The 21,531-nt window shown below is 35.7% G+C and overlaps 1 protein-coding gene and 2 non-coding genes across 3 annotated transcripts in view; 2 read left to right on the top strand and 1 right to left on the bottom strand.

Moving 5' to 3' along the window:
- Positions 1 to 6,801: 6,801 nt before the first annotated feature.
- Positions 6,802 to 6,883, top strand: Trnas-uga. Its single transcript has one exon. It is a non-coding gene; the product is annotated as a tRNA-Ser (tRNA).
- Positions 6,884 to 7,529: 646 nt separating this feature from the next.
- Positions 7,530 to 7,619, bottom strand: Trnay-gua. The gene is given in 2 exon segments: positions 7,530 to 7,565; positions 7,583 to 7,619. It is a non-coding gene; the product is annotated as a tRNA-Tyr (tRNA).
- Positions 7,620 to 8,718: 1,099 nt separating this feature from the next.
- Positions 8,719 to 21,531, top strand: part of LOC113231308 — a 129,266-nt gene continuing 116,453 nt past the window's right edge. The window contains exon 1 of the mRNA XM_026465574.1: positions 8,719 to 8,961. The gene's annotated coding sequence lies outside the window, so the exon portion shown is untranslated. The remainder of the gene's footprint in view (positions 8,962 to 21,531) is intronic.

The following is a 21,531-nucleotide window of genomic DNA, read 5'->3' as shown; positions in this document are numbered from 1 at the left end:
TACATGCGAATCGCATTTGATCATATTTTTTTCTATAATGAATTGAGATTTGACATCACCATTATAATCTGTCAATCTGTCGGGAATTCCTTGTACTATGAGTACGAGAACAACGAAATTTACTCCTCCCAGAGTAAGCCTTCTACCTATACTAAAAATAATCTAGGACGATCCCTGTGACGGTTCATAAAATCTACACAATATAACCTTGTAGCGACGTGCACTAATTTAAAAGTAAAAGAGTTCGTTCTGGAAAGTACTACCACCTTACTTCTGCCGCCAAGCAGTAATGTCAGCATTACTGTATTCCGGTATTGAAGGGTATGACTTGTTCGTCCAGTCATATGATATTATAAAAAAAAACAAATTAAATTACACAAAACTAACACCAAATCAATGTTTATTTGTAAGAAATAAACGTTTCTTTTTTCAAAATAATTGACAATGTACGAAAATTACGTCCCAATGATCTAAGGGGCACACACACACCACTGTGCACGTCACCCTGAGACATAAGTTAATAAGTCCCATGTGCCTGTAATTTCTCCAGCACCCTTACCGTTCAAAACCAAAAAGCAAGAATCCTCACATTGCTGCCTGGCGGCAGAAATAGGTAAAGTGGCAGTACTTCCCGGATGAACCCTTTTACAAGGCGCTCTACTGATACAAAAACTCTAAGAAGAGCTCTTCTAACACAGTTCGTATCTATAAATGTATGAGAATTTGTTATATAGTAAAACTACAACGCATGGTTACTACTGCAATTATTATCTAGTTTATTAGATTGAACTTTCCACCCAATCGAGAAACATTGACATAAAAATCCAATCGTCTAACTTACTTTGTTGACATAATGAAACTCTAATGAAGGGCGAACGAATTGCTTTGGAAAGTTTCAAAGGAAAACAAAATGAGTAAACAATAAGAGAATTATTGCTATTGGGAATATAACAAATTACGCTTTTATTACAATTTCTACCCGCCAAGTAATAATGTGAGCATTAACTGCGGTCCGGTTTTGAAGGGAAATCCTAGAAAAGGAAGGGAAATTGTAAAGGGAAATTCTGGTGAAATTACAGGCTGTTGGGACTTGTCAACTTTAAGTTTCAGGGTGGCAGGCGCAGTGGTAATGCCCCTCACATTTTTACAATTTAAAACTTTGGGTAGCACTGAATCTGTTATGAACAGGTGTGTCGCTTATGTTTCAAACGTACGTACGTTGACAAGTCTCTTGTGCCTGTAATTCCACCAGCACCTTTACCTTTACCCTTCTAAACCGGAATCCAGTAATGTGAGCATTACTGCTTGGCGGCAGAAATAGGTAATTCTATAACTAACTAACTACACATTTCTATTTCAAGTTCTTTGTCATGAATTTGTAGAATTTTGATTAAAATATACTATTGATTTGAAATGTGATCTTCCATTATTATCTTTAATTAGAGAGAGCCCGAAAATTTGTACATTTCAACTTTTCGTTGTCCGGACTACAAAAGCAGTTTTTGCAGGGAAATAAAGTTTTTTTCATGTTTTTATGATACATTTTATTATTATTTTACATATTTATACTTAGTATTTATTTTATAGTATTTATACATATTATTATTTTAGACAATATGTATGCGACAATTGTAGACATTCTTACTAAGGCTTCAGTGCATAGCCACGGCGACAAATCTGATTGTACTGGTAGGAAGAAAGGGCATGTTATTGGTTGGAATAAACATGTGAGTGCTTATCATCAGGAGGCTAGGCTTAGGTATTTAGAGTGGATTAATTGGGGTAAACCGAAAGGTGGGCCCTTTTTCAAAAGCATGCAGGAGTCCAGAAAGGCTTTTAAAATGAAACTTAAATGGTGTCAAAGAAATAAGGATAAAATACGAATGGATATATTAGCGTCTCACCATTTTAACAAAAAGTTTTCCGATTTTTGGAAAGAGACAAAGAAGTCAAACCCTAAGGCTGGCCTACCTGTAAGTGTTGAGGGTGTAACTGAGCCTAACCAAATAGCTGAATTGTTTAAGTCACAATTTGAAGTTAAGTCGCCCCTGGGACCTGCGGCGAGTCGGTCCGCGGACTTTATTAGTGCTGGGCAACCACAACAGGTCCGCTTTTTGGCCAAAGAGGTTGCGATCGCCATTAAGGATATGGTTCGCGGCAGGTCTCCGGGTCATGACTTCCTCAGCGTGGAGCACCTAAAATACGGAAGTGTACACCTGCCTAGAGTACTCGCCTTGTTCTTCACGCTATGTATAGGTCACTCATATTTACCACAAGATCTGATGAGAACTGTTGTTGTTCCCATAGTGAAGAACAAGACGGGTGACGTCTCCTGTGCCTCTAATTATAGACCTATATCCCTGGCTACGACTGTGGGAAAATTATTGGACAGTCTGCTTAATAAGCATTTAAGGAAGCACCTGAAGTTGCATGATGCTCAATTTGGGTTCCGCCCCGGATTGTCAACTGAAGCAGCTATCCTTTGCCTTAAACATACTGTCCATTATTATACCAAGAGAAAAACTCCTGTTTATGCTTGCTTCCTCGACTTGTCCAAAGCTTTTGATCTTGTATCATATGACAGGTTGTGGAGTAAGCTACAGGATGAAACTGATCTTCCAGGTGATATAGTTAGTATCTTTAGTTATTGGTACGGAAACCAGAACAACTATGTTCGATGGGCGGGTGCAATTTCGGGCATGTATAGGTTGGAGTGCGGTGTGAGGCAAGGGGGCTTAAGTTCACCGAGTCTCTTCAACCTGTACATGAACCGTCTAATTGTTGAACTGAGTAACACCATGATCGGATGCTCAGTTGATGGAAAGATGGTTAATAACATCAGTTATGCGGACGATATGGTGTTGCTCAGTCCTTCGATAAGTGCTCTTCGTAAACTGTTATCAGTTTGTGAGCTCTACGCTGAGGCCCACGGCCTTCGGTACAACGCGATCAAAAGCCAGTTACTGGTATTCAGAGCTGGTAACAAATGTTACGATAGCGTCCCTGAGGTTTACTTGGGGGGTACTCCTCTCGAAAGGGTTATCAAATTTAAGTACCTAGGGCACTGGGTCACCGAGTCCCTAGAAGATAATACGGATTTAGAGAGAGAGCGTAGGGCGCTGGCAGTGCGGGGCAATATGTTGGCCCGTAGGTTTGCAAGATGTACGGATAGCGTAAAGGTAGCTCTGTTTAAAGCTTACTGCCAGACCTTTTACACTTGCGGCTTATGGGTCAACTACACCCAGAAAGCACTTGGCTCCCTGCGAGTTATTTATAATAATGTATTCAGGATGCTGTTGCGGCTGCCACGATTCTGTAGCGCTTCGGAAATGTTCGCCGTGGCCCAGGTAGATGGGTTTCCCGCTATTTTACGGAAAAGGGTGGCCTCCTTAACGCACAGATTACGTGGCAGCGGTAACAGCCTCCTGAACGTCATTGCAGGCAGGGTCCAGGGTTCATTTTTTGAGCGCTGGACCAGCCTTCATGTTTACCCAAAAAAGAGTGTTTATTTGTAAACGAATGTTGCAAATAAACACTCTTCCCTGTAATTATTATTAGGTACTAACATTAGTGTGTAAGTTGTTTTTGTATTACTAACAAATATGGATTTCTATCTGAATTAAATATTTTGAATTTGAATTTGAATTTATATCGATAACCCAGAAACATAATCGACAGGCTGTTGCTGTTTATAGACAAAGTTGATAGACTTAATTGTGCCACAGACTTGCAGGGAAACACCTTGCACGCTCATTTAGTGAAGTCGAAGCGGGCAGACGGGATCGGCAAGATGCACTCGAAGGCCTGCTATGAAAGTGCACCTGACGACGGCGCACGCGCCTATATTTAGCTGATTCGTGTTTTAATTGTTACTAGGGCTGCTCTTGAGTAATTTTTGACTTCGTGGAAGTCTTAATTTTGTATCGAATATGGCTACTGTACCCTTTTGACCGATAATTTCACTGGGTTTATTGATTTTTGTAAATATTCCTATTCCTTCCCATATGCTGTGGACAAAATGTCACGCGATAAAAATATGTGTGGAACACTTTCTGGTAGAACTTAAAGCCTCCGGAATTCCGACCCTGTTTATTCCACAATAAATATAATCAATCAGTGCAAACACTTGCCCCGATTACATCCACTACTATTACGTATTTCGCAAGTATGTCACACAATGTCTGTAAAATTACTAAATTTATTTGTAAATACGTTCTCGCCATCAAGTTATTTATATCCCAGTTGTCCTTTTCCTTTTTCAATCACCCAATCAATACAGTTTCTTTTCTTTTTTCCGACATTGATTTTATCAGTTTCGTAATAAGAATATTGCACTTTAATTATTGATTAAATGCAAGTTTTGATATTTCAAACCACAAATCTGTTCAATTCATATGAGGCCAGCTGATTGTTTGCTTGTTTCAAATATTAAGTTTGTCTTAAGATTTTTCCGATCTTGTGTTGATGATGTTTATTGTACATTGAAAAGCCATGGTAGCCTAATGGTTTGACCTACAGCCTCTCAAGCAGAGGCCGTGGGTTCGAATCCGAATTCGCACTTCTGAGTTTCTCAGAATTTATGTGCGAAATTTAATCTGAAATTTAGCATAAGTTGTTTTCACCGATGTTTTTTTTTTTCATCGTGAAGTTCCCAATGAGAGGAGACCCGTACCCAGCATTGAGATATATAAATTATTTATTATGATTGTACATTGAAAAGAAAAAGGAACAAAATAAAAAGAGATTTAAAATAGTAACTCTTATGTCTCAATTAATACGAAGTAGATTTAAAGTAACAGCGATAGAGCTCCTTGTGAAAGAGTTAGTCCAGGAAAGTAATGCCACCTTACCTATTTCTGCCGCCAAGTAGTAATGTCACCATTACTGTGTTTCGATTTGAAGGGTAAGGGTGCTGGTGAAATTACAGGCACATGGGACTTGTCAACTTGCGTCTCAGGGTGACGGGCGCAGTGGCATCTTTACGATTTAAAGCTCTGAGTGGCACTGCAACTGTTATGGTCAGGCGTGTAGCTTATCATCAGGCGCTCGACTTGTTCGTCCCGTCACTTGATATTGTAAAGAATAAAGCAATGACATTAACATTTTGAACATCGATTTAGTACAGCCTTGGCCTTATAACCTTTAATGAAATAATGAAATTGAACAAAATGCGTTTTTTGTTTACATTTTGCATCGAGTATATAACCAGAAATAGAGACGAAATGTCATTTAATTTGTTTGAAAACTGTTCTGCCATATCATTAGAGACAACTGCGCCCCGATTGGCTAGCCCGAATTCGAAACAATTGACGGGTGTCGTCAATTGTTTCACTTCAAATCGACCAATTAACTTGAGCTTTGCTATAATGGACGAAAATTGCAAAATAACATATTTAATATTTATTTACCGATGAAATGTGATTCCGTTTGCTTTGTAATTAGATATTTTGCTGTTTTTCCTACACCACCGAATAGAACAGCACGGCATTGTTAGAGATATTATCTTTATTACAATAAATACATAATACTTTTTGGAATATACGGAGACGTAAACAAAGGTCAGTAGTTGGCCTGTCTATATTTCAGTGCAAACGAGAGTTGATCTTTATAAGAGCTGTATCGCTAATGTGTTACCAGGAATATATATCCCTTATTTCGTCTCTATTTCTGATTATATACTCGATGACATTTTGTGACAAAACAGAAACAGCCGAAATTTAAAATTCTAACAGTTTGACTTTGATTAAATCAAACTTTGACAAATCTTTTCCAAGTACAAAATTAACAAGCACGCAAATTCAACGTCGAACCACTCTGTCGAGTGGTTATACAAATACTCGACATAAAACAAATTAATGAAAAAAATGACAGTCGACTATTTTTTTGTTTTCAAATTAGACCTAAAATAAAAAAGTATAATAACTTTTGAAAAACATTTTAGCTAAATATGTTCCGCGGGTGTGTGTAGTTTGCAAAAATGTCTACTCAGCGACACAAGCAATGTAGTATGTCAATATTCATGCTGACTCTAACGAAGCTACGATGCTAAAAATCTAAGCATCAAAATAATAGAAAGATATATGAGACAACCCTGAAAGTTGCATGTCTATTCCAACTCTACTGACATTAGAGGTAACTGTTAGTGACCACTTTCCCGCAGGTTTCCTTTTATGTCCTGGACAGGAGCGATGACTCGCCGCTTCGAGTTTTCGAATAAATTCATTACACGGAGGTGTGTTAATCCCTAATAAGCACGTACCTGTGACAAAAATTCCATAAGTTAATATAATTCTTGTATATTTATTGCATTTTAATGACTACTTCTGCCTCTCATAAATACTATATACAAAGGAAATGGGCCTATTTTTTCCGGTTCTAAATCGCGTATATTTTGTTTGTTCAAAATAACCTATCCCATGTGTAACAATAGCAAAAACCTAAGAACTCGATATGATAAATATAATTAATAAAACTAACTGCAACTAGTGGCGCCATCTGTTGTTGAATAGTAAAAGTAAAAATTATGCACTAGTCATCTATAGGCGAGTAGAAAAAGTATTAAGTCTGAAAATAGCTTGTTGAACTTTGTAGAGCTGCAACAAATTGCCAATAGATGACACTTGCTTCACATCTACTTTTAAATGTGAATCGAATAATTGCTTTGTAACTATTTTTGCATTGTAACGATAGTAAAAAAAACATGGAAATCAGAGAAGAAGAAGATCGTCTTAAATTAAGAATTATTTTAAGCCAAAAATACATTATCGAATGTATTCAGTTATTTCGTCAGATTCTCTACGAGCTGCGGTGTCCGAGTGGTTAAGGAGATGGACTTGAAATCCATTGGGTTCTACCCGCACAGGTTCGAATCCTGTCCGCAGCGTACACTTTTTCGTTTATTCTTTCAATGCATTTTCAATGTTTCGTTTTTTCTTTTATTTCTGTACATACGTTTATCGTATATGTGCCCATTACTTTAAAGCTGATATTCTCACGTAGTACTAGTTTCCGTAAAACTAATGACCGAAGCTTGTATTTGAGAAATTATATTCCGGTAAAGAATCACTTAATTTTTTAGATAAACATCCGGGTTTTCAAATACATATAGAAACTAAACCTATAACCTGACTTTTAACTTTAGTAATTAAACATTCACACCGGCGAACTATACAATTATAAAGTCAAATAACACACTAAAAGCTTTACCGTGACAGAACATCGTTTATAAAGCCGGCAAGATCTTATCTCTCGAATTTAATAGAGTTCATGTATGCATTCTTTGGCAAGTCCAGAATAATATAAAACTGAGACTTTCAAAAAAATGCTGTTCTTTATGAATATTGTATTCTGTACAGAATAGTTAGATATTTAAATTGATTTAATTATTTCTTTTTTATCGTTGTCTCTATTGTTGTTTAATTAAACAAATTTTTTTTTTGAGAATGATAATGTAGCTTGTTACTGAAATAAAAATAAATAAATACCTCCTTGATCAATTTCGAGAAAAGTTCCATCCGTGGAAATTACTATCCTTCGAGCCGGATTTGAACCAGCGACCTATGGATTTCAACGTCAATTCACACTACAGTCCACCGCTCTACCAACTGAGCTATCGAAGGTTGGGAGCACAGACTGAAATATTACTACACTTGATTACATTTAGTATAATAAGACGACACAAGCATAGTAAATAGGAAAAATAAATAATAAAACATAAAAACCAACGATTGAAATATTCTTAAATTCTTATTTCTTATATTCTTAAAACAGATTACTTTTACAGTGGATTTAAGTAATCACCTACGAAGTACTGGTAACTAGTTACTTATTGTTGAAGTAAACAGGTTATACTTTAAATGTTTACCATAGACCCTTCTATAAAAATAATGAGAAACTCCTGAGTAGTAAAATAATTTTTGCTATTACAATACACCAGGCGTTTAACTATTTGTACCGACTGGTGGCACTGATACTGAATTGAATGGCAAAAATTCTTCTACTTATTTATATATATCAAGATCCAGCAATGCCCAGGTGAGAGTTCAAGAGCAGTGACCGCACGGTATGCAAACAACGGCACAGAAATAGACTGCCCAAAATACGCTGAAGTCAACTTTAAACCTATCGTCTTTCCGTACGTGCTCAAACGTTTTGCTTGTAAATATATAGACAGAGATGTACCAACCTACTGACATGCAAAAAAATTAATTGTTAACATTGCAATGAAGAAGTCCTTCGGCTCCAAGTAACGAAATCATGCCGCGAAAGTCTTCCAACACCAAAACTTCTAATTTATTAATGAATGCAAATCTCGGCTTCGCCTGATTTTCCCTTGCGTGTCACGCAAACCTAATTACCTTATCAAACAGTTCCACAAAGGCATACGTCGGCGTCGTCTGCGTTCGTTGACGTCATCAGTTTCTGAGCACAGCCTCCGGAGCACAGTCACAGTATTGTCAAACACATATTTAATTACCATCGTGTGCAGTGCGGCACGCGCTAGAGCTCCTCACATAACCTATGATACATTTGGCGTTCATTGTAAAATGGACTTCAACGTACAAATAGTAAAGTTCTATATTATAATGTCGACCAAGAGCAGCTGCGACGTTTTGTGGAGCAGGGTTCAGGGTGAATTTCGGCCGATCCTGTGTTTTGCCACGCGTGCGCAGAACTCGTTTTCCAAGCGCCTTTCAGTCAAAGCAAGGCGGCGCGCCGGCTAGCGCGCTCGCCCGCCGTCCGCCTCAACGCCTCCGCGCTCTTACAACCGCTCTATTCATCAATAAAAAGATGCCTCCCTAAGTGTAAATAATCGTGTGTGTTGTCGTAACATGTCAATTTAGCTACGTTGTAAAGTTCCGTGCAATACGCGCGAGAGTCCGTGATTGTTAGCTGCCTGTAGTGTCTTCCTTCATAGTTGTACAAGATTGACTGTTTAAGAGCGCAGTTTGTTTTGATGAGGTGAGTACGCATCATTTGCGGTTTAAGGTCGAAGGTTGCTCTTGGGACATGCTAACCCGTACACGAGCAAGGACTTACATGTAGCAAATTGCAGAGCTCGCGTGACGCGGTGACGGCAAAATCATCGAGTAAATGACTGCCGCCTCGCATTTTTAATCATTAAACCTGTGCAATGATTTGCAGTAATGGAAGGCTGCCACGCTAAAGTTGATACATTACAATACGCAGTAGAAATAAATGTCACCTGTAATTTAATAGGAGAATGTCGTGGAAAGTTTGGTTTGAATAATAGCTGAAATGCGCTTTTATTCGACTGGAGAAACATAAAAGCGGCACGAAAATAAATGGTATCCTGTTACACTGTAATTTCAATTGTAATTTTATTTTAATGTTGCGATATTACGTGAAGTACCTACAGTGTATTTTAAATGACGGTACGCAAACTAGGCGTTACATAACTCAGGGAATCTGTGAATGATTCGATAGATACTAGATATAGTACAAAATTGCGCAACAAAATTCTTTAAAACTCTATTCTGTCATGTATCTTAGCAAAATGTAACAAAAAACTCACTCGACAATCGGTATCGGCCCCCAAGGACTTGTAATTAGTCAAATAACCAAATAGGTGTCATCACACGTTTACACGTAGATTTTTATCTATGAAAGGCAAGAAAGTGTTTAAAATATTACTCTGTCCATTAAAAAGTAATTAGCACGCAACCAGTTCACTGACATATAAAATAGATTTAATATAGTTACATGCCAACCTGATCGCAACACAAAGACACTACACTGAATGTTCGTTGGCCAAAAGACGATGCACAGTGTAAGAATTTCGCAATCTAGCGAATTTAAATCCTTTGTAATTACAAATATATTACTCTTGTTTTATTTATATACGATGCATTATACAAATAATTATAGTAATAAAAGACATTTTATTTATTTACCAGGTATATATGCCAAATAAAAACAAAAAAAAATTAAATCATTAATCACTTTTCGACTCTAATCTAGGTATCCATATCGTTCAAAAGATCTGTCTTGGTTGCAATACGGGACGTTTTGCTAGTGAAAAACTCGCGATATCTTCTGTTATCTTTGTTGCGAACCTTTTGTGCCTCTCTAGATATTTGTTCAATTGGAAGAATGCACGAGCAATGACATTTCGTCCATGATACACTACCTTGTGTACACTATGAAAGGATTCTAAACCGCTAATGAGATTTAATTATTTATTTATTTATTTCAGGCAACTAGAACCCATAGATACATACCTTATAGACTAACATACATATAATATAACAATAATATAACAAAATAATAACAGAAATATTAAATAAATACCTTACGGACTAATCATAAATACAATATAACATGATAATATACATATAACACTATTTATTTACACGTATGTACTTCGACGTGTGACGCAACGTGGGTGTCCGGTAGCCGTCCTCGGAAACGCCAATACAAAATATAAATAAATTAAAACAAATACTTCGGTCCACAAACATTTATTCGTAATTAAATCAAAAGGAAAACGGCTGTAACAAGAAAAGGTATATAAAAAAACAGGTACGACGCTACAAAACACTCCAAACTTTAATATTAAACGTGAGACAGACTTACCCCGAAAGAGCCGAGGTATACAGTTGTATTAGTAGTTGTATAATTGTGTAATAGTAGTTGTATAATTGGTATTAAAATTGGCACATGATAAGGTTGAGAACTGGTAGAAGGATCAAAATTAGACGCAATTAAAAATCAGAGCAGTACTGTTCGCTACAGCGATTGAGCAGGGAGTAACGACGGAACGAAACAAAATGAGAATGGCGAGGCAAAGGAATCAAAAAACAATTCAAAATTTGAAAACAATTGGCCAGGAACCAGATAAAAGGTGATAAAAAGGGATGGCGTGAGTGGGAGGTCACATAGTCACAACTGACAGGTATCTATTTAATACCAAGAATATTCTATATATTCAGCCATTCTTAAAAATTAATACACATGTATGTGTGTCGTAAAAACGCGCAGCTATTTCTGATTGTATCTGAAAGCTGAGACCTAGGACCAACGTATCATGTAATACCAGAGACCTATATAATGCGGTATAACTAGTTTTTCAGACCCAATTTACTTTAACAACTTCACTATGAAACAAGCTTTTTTATTTTCACTAAGATGGTAGTGTATTCACTGAAATTACCTAAAACTTCATTGAAATATAATAGTACCCACCTTTAAGTTTCAAACAACACAACTAGTATTACGATAAAGGTAACGAGTTTTTTTTTTTATTTCACAACTATCACCTAGTCGACAATATAATTTGGAACAACAAAACACACAGTTTGACGTCGTATTATTTATTTGTCTTACTACTCACATAAAAGATAAACAAAAAATGTAATAGGCAATTTATGTAATATTAATAAAAATCAATTCAACATGAATTGGAATAAGTTGCATTATTCCATTAAGTCGCGCTAGATTGCGAAATTCTCACACTGTGCGACAGCGCGTAAGTATATGCGTGACCTTCTAATTCCTGATACTCTCTCCTACAACACTCTTCTGGCAGAAGTCTTCGTTAGCGTCCTGAACTAAGTTACGTTTCCATCTGGGCGCCGTAATACTACATACCTATTACATAGGTTAAAAACCTTCAGCTCCCCCTTTCGACCGATGACGCAGTCAAGGCCACCTGCTAAATGTCATTAAGAAAAATTTATAAAGAGAACATACTTATTGAAGGTATAGGTCAACCGTTTATTGACAAAAGTTAACAAAACTATATCACTCCACAACTACAAAGAACTGAGCATATGACAAGTAGCTGTAGAGTTTGGTGTAAGTACTACTGCTGTCCTTAGTTGAAAAGACGCTTGTGACAAAAACTTAAAACCGTGAAAATAATATTTAAAGAAATTAAATTTAAAAAATATCAACTTTTCTCTTGCGATAACTTTATACCTTTTCCAGATCAGATTTTTTACTGATCACGGCAGAAAGCACAGTTTTTTTTAATCTTACATGCACCCTTTCAAACAACGGCGGCAGATTACTGCGTTCAGGTTTTGAAGGGTAAGGGTTGCTGGTGAAATTCCAAACACACGGGACTTATCAACTTTATGTCTCAGGGTGACGGGCGCAATGGCAGTGCTCCTCAGATCGTTATTGTAATGTAATGGGCAGTAACTGTAACTGTAATGGGCAGGCGTGTCGCTGACCACCAGGCGCACGACTTATTCGTCCTGTACCTTGACGAAATATATCTTGTAATAAGTAATAAATTAGGAGAAGAAAAACAAAGTTAAAACATTATCGAAAAAAATAATTTAACCTACAAGACTAGGTATCAGTTTCAATCCAATAAACCTAAAGTTATTGATGAACAATAATGTAAACAAATACCTACACTCAACTGAAGTCTGACACGCGATGTGTCTAGTATTTATTTATTGTTCTCAAAATTGCATACTAAAACAAAGGTCAAATCATTGTGTTAAAATTACTTTTACTTGTATGACATTTTAGGGGCTTTCGACAACCTGTATTTAGCCAATATAATTATATATTAACCCGTTCATGGACAGTACTTACTTAAATAGCACAGCATGCAAAACACTCACCACCTTTCTTTATGCCGTAGTGCTTATGTTGATTTAATATGAAACGTTCAATGTAACAGCGCGCGTATACGCGCCTCAGACGCGCTGTAGTCGCGCGTATGTAGCGGAATGGGTTACCCCTACTATCATTATTCTGATACATCGAGTATATAACCAGAAATAGAGACGAAATAAGGGCCATATATTCCTGGTAACACATTAGCGATACAGCTCTTGTAAATATCAACTCTCCTTTGCAATGAAATATAGACAGGCCAACTACTGACCTGTGTGTACGTCTCCGTATATTCCAAAAAATATTCTGTATTTATTGTAATATAGATAATATCTCTAACAATGCCGTGCTGTTCTATTAGGCGGTGTGGGAAAAACAGCAAAACATCTAATTACAAAACAAACGGAATCACATTTCATCGGTAATTAAATATTAAATATGTAATTTTGCAATTTTCGTCCATTATAGTAAAGCTCAAGTTAACTGGTCGATTTGAAGTAAAACAATTGACGACACCCATTGACGACACCCGTCAATTGTTTCGAATTCGGGCTAGCTAATCGGAGCGCAGTTGTCACGGTAATGATATAGCAGAATAGTTTTCAAACAAATAAAATGATATTTCGTCTCTATTTCTGGTTATATACTCGATGATCTGATATTTAAATTTACTGTAAACGCCGTTACTACACGGCGTCGTACAAAGGTTGTACATTTGAAGCGGTAGTGAAATAGAATCACTTTTTGTTTAGTTACTACCTATTGGAGTTTTAGAAGAGATTTTCTTTGCAGTATTGAAAAAAATGCTTCGACGACGTCAGTACCGTGCATCGGAATTCTTAACACTTGAGTTATAAAAATTGTTAAACTATTTTACTTCAATACAAAAAAGTATAGGATACATATTAATTTACGATGGCGGGAAAATAAATGTGCATAATATAAGGCTGTATGTCTATCTATAAGCTGCTTATTTCGCTCCAGTCGCTTATGAAAGGTCGACGAGACTAAAAGGATTTGCAAAGGGAATGATTAACGAGACAACTGACAACACTGTTCCACCATTCCCTTTGCCTCTCCATTACGCGAGCTCACAGTAAATTGGATTCAAATTTTTGACAAGGTTTACGATTGTGGTTTGAATTAAGTCTGGAATGAAAAGAACCAGTTTTTGCGCAACACTGGGGGAAGCTTAAATAATTCATTCGGATTAAGCAAAGGAGATTACTAATTCAGAATACAAGGTCACTCACCGTTACAGGTTTTGAAATGGTTTTGTATCTAGGATACAATAAGTTCTCTTTGAAGAATTGTGCTAAAATACCTAGATTATACTGTATCTATATTAACAAAGATTTTTTAATACAGTTGCTCAAAACGTGGTATTTTTCGCACTACAAATCGTGCGGAAAGTTGGATTTCTCGCACTAGTGCTTTTTACTTTTCCAGTTTTTTTTTTATTTACTGTTGTTTTAAGTCTTAAACATAGAACTAAAGAGATTGTATATTTATTTCATATTTATGTGCTTTGTGACGTAAGTCATTCGTCATTACTAAACTATATCTATGGAGAGACCGCATTTTTACACCTATGAAGTAAATGCTCCTTAGTAGCGATTATGTAGAAAATAAAGTAATATAAAATAGTAATTTTAATGTGGCTGAATACTGGCAACAGTTGCCATATTGAAAAAAGTCGGCCAAAAAAAATTCTAATTTTTTTCATCATTTACATTCCCGCCTTTTTCATTAACTTTTTTACGATTTGATTTTGTTATTGACAAAGGAATAAAATGAGGTTTTTTTTTAAATACTGTTTTATTTTACTTTCAATGTAGGTTTTTCGCAAATGTATTAAAAAACGTTGTTTGATACACATGAGGATTTGTCATTTTCACTTGTTTCCAGTCTTGACCCTCGCCTCTGGCTCGGGCCAAGATGCCTCGAGACTCGTGAATAATGACTAACTTTCCGCACTTGTATCAAAAATAACTATTTAGTCGCAGCAGAGTTCGTCTAGGGAAATATTTGTCACCTTGCCTATTTCTGCCGTAAAACAATGAGAGTATTTTTTTAAGTTATTGAATGAAACGATGTTTGACCGCCATGTATTCAATTATTTTTATGAAATTAGTGCACTAGTTTGTTATAATTATTAATACAAAGATCGAACTCTTAGAAAAAATACCTTCGATCCAGCTGGATTGGAACCAACGTCTTACAAACCTTCTTTTTCTTGCAAACCGTGCTAGTCGCTATGCCAATAAAGCCACGGAACGAACTAGTGGACCTTACCAATTTTCTATGTGCTTGTAACTTTGTTTTTTGGTTTTTAAATGAGAGCGTTACTGCGTTCCGGTTTTGAAGTATAGGTGTTGGTGAAATTACAGGCACATGGGACTTGTCAACTTATGTCTCAGAGTGACGGGCGCAGTGTCAGTACGCAGGCGTGTCGCTTACCACCAGACGCACGACTCTCGTGACTCGTCTCGTGACTTGGCGTATTAATAAAAAAAGATTATAAGCACTGCTTGCTTTGATTCATCATCAACTTGGATACAAATGTAGCTGTTGAACCATCAGTCCTCAACAATAATGTTACCAAATGTGCTTCATTACGAGTGACGCTCCTATTTTCACCGATCCTAAACCCCGTCCTTCGCAACAAATACGAGGGGCGAGAAATGTCCCGATATTTACTTTTATTTATTTGTCGCACCAAAACGGGTTTTTTTTCTGATGATTTTATTTATGGTTCGAAAGCATAATATAATTATCATTGATAGTTATCATCATAATTATCTTGATAAATATACCTTGATAATTACCCTGTTATAAAATTTCCTATTAATTTTACAGCAAAATGCTACCGCTAGATGACGTGGAATGTTTTTGTATCAGAGACGTATCGTAACGTGTCAAATGTCAATACAAAAAGTCACAAAAAATCATTTTCCCAAAGATTTTTCTTCATTTTTAGATTAAAATTAAAGAAACAAAGTTATATATCAGCATGGATAATTATCAGATATTATATCGGACAATTATCAAATAATTGTCATGATTATCGTCAAATAATATAAATATCTTGCTAATTTCGAACCCTGATTTTATTTAAGGGTTTTTAGTTCATTGTCATACATCCAAATACTGCTTGTAGTTATTAATTTTTTCCAAATTTAATAACTACAAATAGTATTTGGACATTAGACTATATTTTCTGATATATTTATGTTTTTCAAAGAAGCTAACGTTTCGGGCCCTTAACAGCTCATATGGTCACGGATGACTCAATCAGGCCAAAACGTTGGTTTGTTTGAAAAAATAAATACACACGATTTAGATACGAAAAAATACTTTCTTTCAAAAATAATTTACAATATCTTGTAATACATCTGCATTCAGAATGTACTAAATTTTACTGTGAAAAATTCACCGAGCCTTTAATTTATTAAAATTAACAAGTGACAACATGGACTAAAATACTTTAGTCCATTAAAATACTTACCATCAGGCGCACGACTTGTTTGTCCCGTCACTTGGTATTATAAAAAAAATATAACGTCCAAAGGCGACCAAACGATTGGCCTCCTTTGCTCGTTATATTTTTTGTGTTTGCACGTTGTAATATATGCTTCGGTTGTTTTTAAACCATCTTCCTGATGAATTAGGTTAATTTTGATATAAACCACTATTCTAGACACCATCGCATCGCGAAAACCAAAAATCTCGATAGTTTATTAAATGTTTATTACCTCAAGTGAAACATAATAAGTAATTAACAACCACAATCCCTTAATAAAACACGTAATTTTCAGTCCAGACTTTAAAATCCACTAAAATCCACTATCTGCATATTTACACATATGCACCTGGTTACACTGCTCTGTGTCTTTTCGCAGTGCTCCACCGTCAAACATAAACAATCTTCTTGAATATCCCCAGAATGCAGTCATGCTATTATCTTATAAGTATTATACAACTAAATAATATTTGCAGAATGTACCCTTCCTGGTCATTACATTGCTCTTTCTTATGACATACCTAATAAGAAATTATGGTCAGGATTTACGATTTTACCGATAAAGTATTGTATTCTCACGAGGGTTATAAACTCTACACTCTACTAACTTCAACCATAAAGGAAATGTCAGCGAACGTCAGATACGTGACATACGATGATATTGCCCTCTATCTATTTACCTACTATCACTTTGCAAACTATATTAACTTTAAAATTCATCACAGGTTTGAAGCCATCAAAGATTTCGCTCGGAATTTGAAATACTTTTCGGATCAAACGAGTACCCTTCTCACAATATTTATTAACTCGTTCTTGAAATCGGTTCATAAATTCACATACCCCGAAATACTTAAGTAGCGAGTTCTATACTAAGAACAATATAAATTAATTTAGTTTGATTAATATTAAACTAAATTAAGTAATTAAGTCAGCTTGATTAATCTCTTAACTCGGTTTGATTAATATCAAACTTAATTAAGAGTTTGTTAACATAAAATGAGATGTGCTATACAGTATTTCACTTGATACTCTATTCCATTGACATTTAACCTTTTCGAATGCATCTTGGGGTACAATTCAATTTCAGTGTGCATTGAGTTGTCGGAGGCAGCAAAATTTCTATCTAGGTTAAACTACAAATTTTGTGAGCCAGAGTGCAGTCTATTCAAACTGGTTCAATGAGTGCCAATCCCGGTGCAATAACCAATTAGGCTGTAGCAAGAGCAAGCTATGCAGGATTTAACAAGTTTGTATATATTCCTATATCATGTATCATATTCCTTCATGTAACAAGACTTTAGCAACAAAACGGCAGCAGTAGAGCTCCTTGTGAGAGAGTTCGTCCAGGGAAGTACTGCCATCTTACCTATTTTTTATGTCAAACAGTAAATGCTCACATTACGGCGTTCCGGTTTTGACATATAAGAGTGCTGGTGAAATTACAAGCACATGGGACTTGTCAACTTATGTCTCAGGGTGACGGGCGCAGTGGCAATGCCCCTCAGATATTTGCGATTTAAAGCTCTGAGTGGCACTCGAACTGTTATGAATAGGCGTGTCACTTACCAGCAGACGCACAACTTGTCCGTTCCGTCACTTAGGGTTATAAAAAGAAATTTGTTACAAGTGTATTTATACAAAGTTCCGTTAGAATATACGAAAACGATCCATTCAGAAAAAATTGTTTTCAAATAAAGAAATGGAGTGTCTTTTTATTCTTTTGCCGTATTACACGCCTGATGGTAAATTACACGCCTGTCTATAACAGTTGCAGTGCCACTTAGAGCTCTAAATTACAAAGATCTGAGGGGCACTGCCACTGAGCCCCTCACCTTGACACATAAGACACATGTGCCTGTAATTTCACCGAACCGCATTTCCAATAAATTCACATAATCCTTTCTGTAAATATGCGGAAAACTTATTGACTAATGTAACAACAACACAAAACATTAAATAACAGTCAAGAATCATAAATACCATTAAGTTTCCACTGACTACGTTCAAACTTCAATGAGTTTCAGCAACAATATTTTTTCAAAACAAGTTTTGTTTTAACAATCAAGCAACCTAGCGTTTTGTTTTATAATACAGTTCAGGGATACGCAAATTATTTCTTTTATAAGAACTTCTTAATATTATTTCTTTCTTCATAGCTACTCGTAGCAGATACAGAATAAAACTGAATTTTTTTTCTTGAAAATTGAAAAACAAACCTTAAATTATAATTTTAAAACCCCCAACACAAAACTCTAAAAACTTAATAGTCACGAAGGCTTCAAACACATAACTCCTCTCGTTTTCAGTCGAAGTTGTGCACTTGTGACTGATCTCACTGTGATCTCATATTACGTTCACTTGACGTAGTTGAGTTGTTGTATAATCACCCTAATGTCAAGTTTGTCATCAATTTTGACCTGGCTCGCTGTTACAAAGAGTTTACAAACTATCCAACTTGTTACACGTAACCCGAGTTGATTTGTTTTTGCGACAGTCACGTATTTTAGTGTTTTGGTATTAAAAGCTACTAGCCTTTTTCGGATAAAGCAGAAAATAGAATTTGAATGAATTTTATTTTATTTGCCTTAGAGGTTAAAGGTTTTACGTACAAAAATACACATATACAAATCGTAAAAGTTTATATTGAGTTCTTAGGTTTTAGCGATTGTTACACATAGGTAATGAAATTATTTTTTTTTTTTCGGATCCATATCGCGTATATTTGTTTTTTCAAACAAATCAAATTCAAATCTGCAAAGGTAATGCAAATATATTTGTTTTGTTTTTTTCAAACAAACCAACATTTCGGACCCTTTACATGTCCCATAGTCACGGTTGACTGAAATGGTGAAGCAAATATTCAGAACCGAAAAAAAAAACAATTTTATTTCCTAAAGATTTACTTCAAACATAGGGTCACTTCAAAGTCAATGTCAAATAATCTTTATTTCATAGGTAAGGAAATTACATTTGAAATCGTCATACTGATTAAACTCAACTGCTCATTCTTAGGCTAGGGGTTGCTCTTTGTAAATATAGATTTGAATACATTTATCATTACAATATTTAATTTAAACATCTTAGATCGATAGTACCTGGAAGGGCTAAACGGGTCACAACCACGGATTTTTGCCATCCAAGTACGCAGAGACTGTATAATAAAGTATAAAGTTTTAGTTTCACTACAGTTTTAAACCTCGTAAATGACAAATTTTGAATATCAATCGGAATCTTATTATAGAAAGGTCACTACAAAGTGATTTTAGTAGGAGTAGAGCTCCTGTGAAAAAGGTCGTCGAGGGAAGTACTGTCACCGTACCTTACTTTCTACTACTACTACTTACGTTTGAAGGGTAAGGGTACTCAGCTGGTGAAACGTAGTAATGCTCACATTACTGCTTGGCGGCAGAAATATGAGTAGGTAAGGTAAGCTGGCAGTCTTCCCTGGACGAACTTTTTCACAAAGAGCTCTACGGAACGACCCGTGGATCTTACGAATTTTTCTTTGTGCTTGTTGCAAATCTTTGTTTTGGTTTTTAGCGACTGTTTTGCCGTAGCGCCATCTGTGAGAAATGTATTTCTTCACTCGCTTCACATATTTATCTAGAGTATTTTATAAAATTAAAACTATACAGAATTTGAAACATAAATGCGCATATCATTGCAACGTGAGAGCAAATAATTCTAGGCCATGATGCTGCCGTGCTACCGCATAATAAAAGTCCACTACAGCGCTGCGGCTTACATAGGCACCATCTGTTGTAGTAGCACCTGTGTATCATCATGACATACATTCGACTTGAAAAATTTCTGATCATCTAAGTACTACATATCTTGGTAACGAAATAGTAAAAGAGAAAGCTAATAAAAAGAAATGCAGGGAAAACAAACTTCTAACAATAAAAAAACATTATTTAGAGTTGTACTGTATGTTTCAAACTGACGTTTTATCACTGATGTAAACTTATTATAGAAATATCAAAATGATCGTTCACTGTTAAACAGTAATTCGTGTTACATGTGCTTTAGCTGGCTTTTGTTTTTGATTCTCACCAGAGCATTTCCGTGGACCAACTCAACAACACTGGTTAATGTTAGAATAGAACTTAATGTTTTATATCGAGTTCTTAGATTTTCACGATTGTTACACATAGGAAATGAAACTATTTTTCCGGATTTAAATCGCGTATATTTGTATTTTCAAACATACCAACGTTTCGGGCCCTTTACAGGTCGGTCACGGTTGACTGAGGTATCACAGGTATGTTACAACTAGTTATGATAAATGGTTGATGAGTGTGCCACAGTTATGTTACAGTTATGAAAACTGGTTGATGACTGTACCACCTCAGTCAACCGTGACCATGGGACCTGGTGCCTTACCATGAACTCTTACTACAGTTCAGTATAGGTTCGTAACGCCAAAAAAGCGGGACGGTGATATACACTTCATGTAGCGCCGTCTCACAACGATTCAATTTAGGTCCTAAACTGAATCGTAATAAGAGTTCATGGTAAGGCCACTGTAAAGGGCTCGAAAAGTTGATTTGTTTGAAAAAACAAATATACGCGATTTAAATACAGAAAAATAATTTCATTTCCTGTTTTTTTCTGTTATTTTTCTTTCAACCGTCAATCATTAAAGTAATAATCTCAGTACAGAGTACTAAAAAAACCGACCTCAAAAGTACGTGGAATCACATCTATTTGCCAAGTTTTATTGAAATACGCCCTGAATTGAAGAATAGCAAAACCAACCATTAAAATAATTGTTCCTTAAGTAAAATTTAGGCGGTATTTATGAAAACCACTATGGACGTACCCTCTTTCCAACAAAAAAAGAATCATGAAAATCGGTTCACAAATACTGGAGTTATCGCGTAACATACATACAAAAAAAAAGCATACAGTCGAATTGAGAACCTCCTCCTTGTTTTGAAGTTAGTTAAAAATAATAGACGTAAATATACAAAATCCTAGAAGTAATAGTTACACGTGGTTCAATTAATTGAATTTGAAAACAATAACTATGTTTAAAAAGTTTTTGGAACATTATTTAAGTAGGCTTAATATTTATAGAGTTGTATTTGTAGGGTTGGTTGTAAGTAAGGACAAAAACATTTAAAAATTAAACACAAGTGTATCTCTGAACCGATAACTAACCACAATAAAGCAATTTACTGCCTCCACTTAATTATGTATTAACGAAATAGATAGGTAATTAAACTAATGTAGAGTTCATTAATTATAACCCTACCGACAAATTATCTAGTTTGATAACAGCATTTATCTTAAATGTACAACAATCTCAACACGATTTCCCCTCTTAATGGTATACAAACCCATGCCACATCATTTAACTAAGGTAAACGTAAACGTAGGTAAACTTGTATGGGGAACTGTATACATTTTTA

Source organism: Hyposmocoma kahamanoa, unplaced genomic scaffold (genome assembly GCF_003589595.1).
Source record: "Hyposmocoma kahamanoa isolate Upper Pololo Valley unplaced genomic scaffold, ASM358959v1 65, whole genome shotgun sequence".
Taxonomy (NCBI): Eukaryota; Metazoa; Arthropoda; class Insecta; order Lepidoptera; family Cosmopterigidae; genus Hyposmocoma; species Hyposmocoma kahamanoa.
Note: the sequence above shows the minus strand (reverse complement) of the source record. Positions and strands in the feature narration are given on the sequence as shown.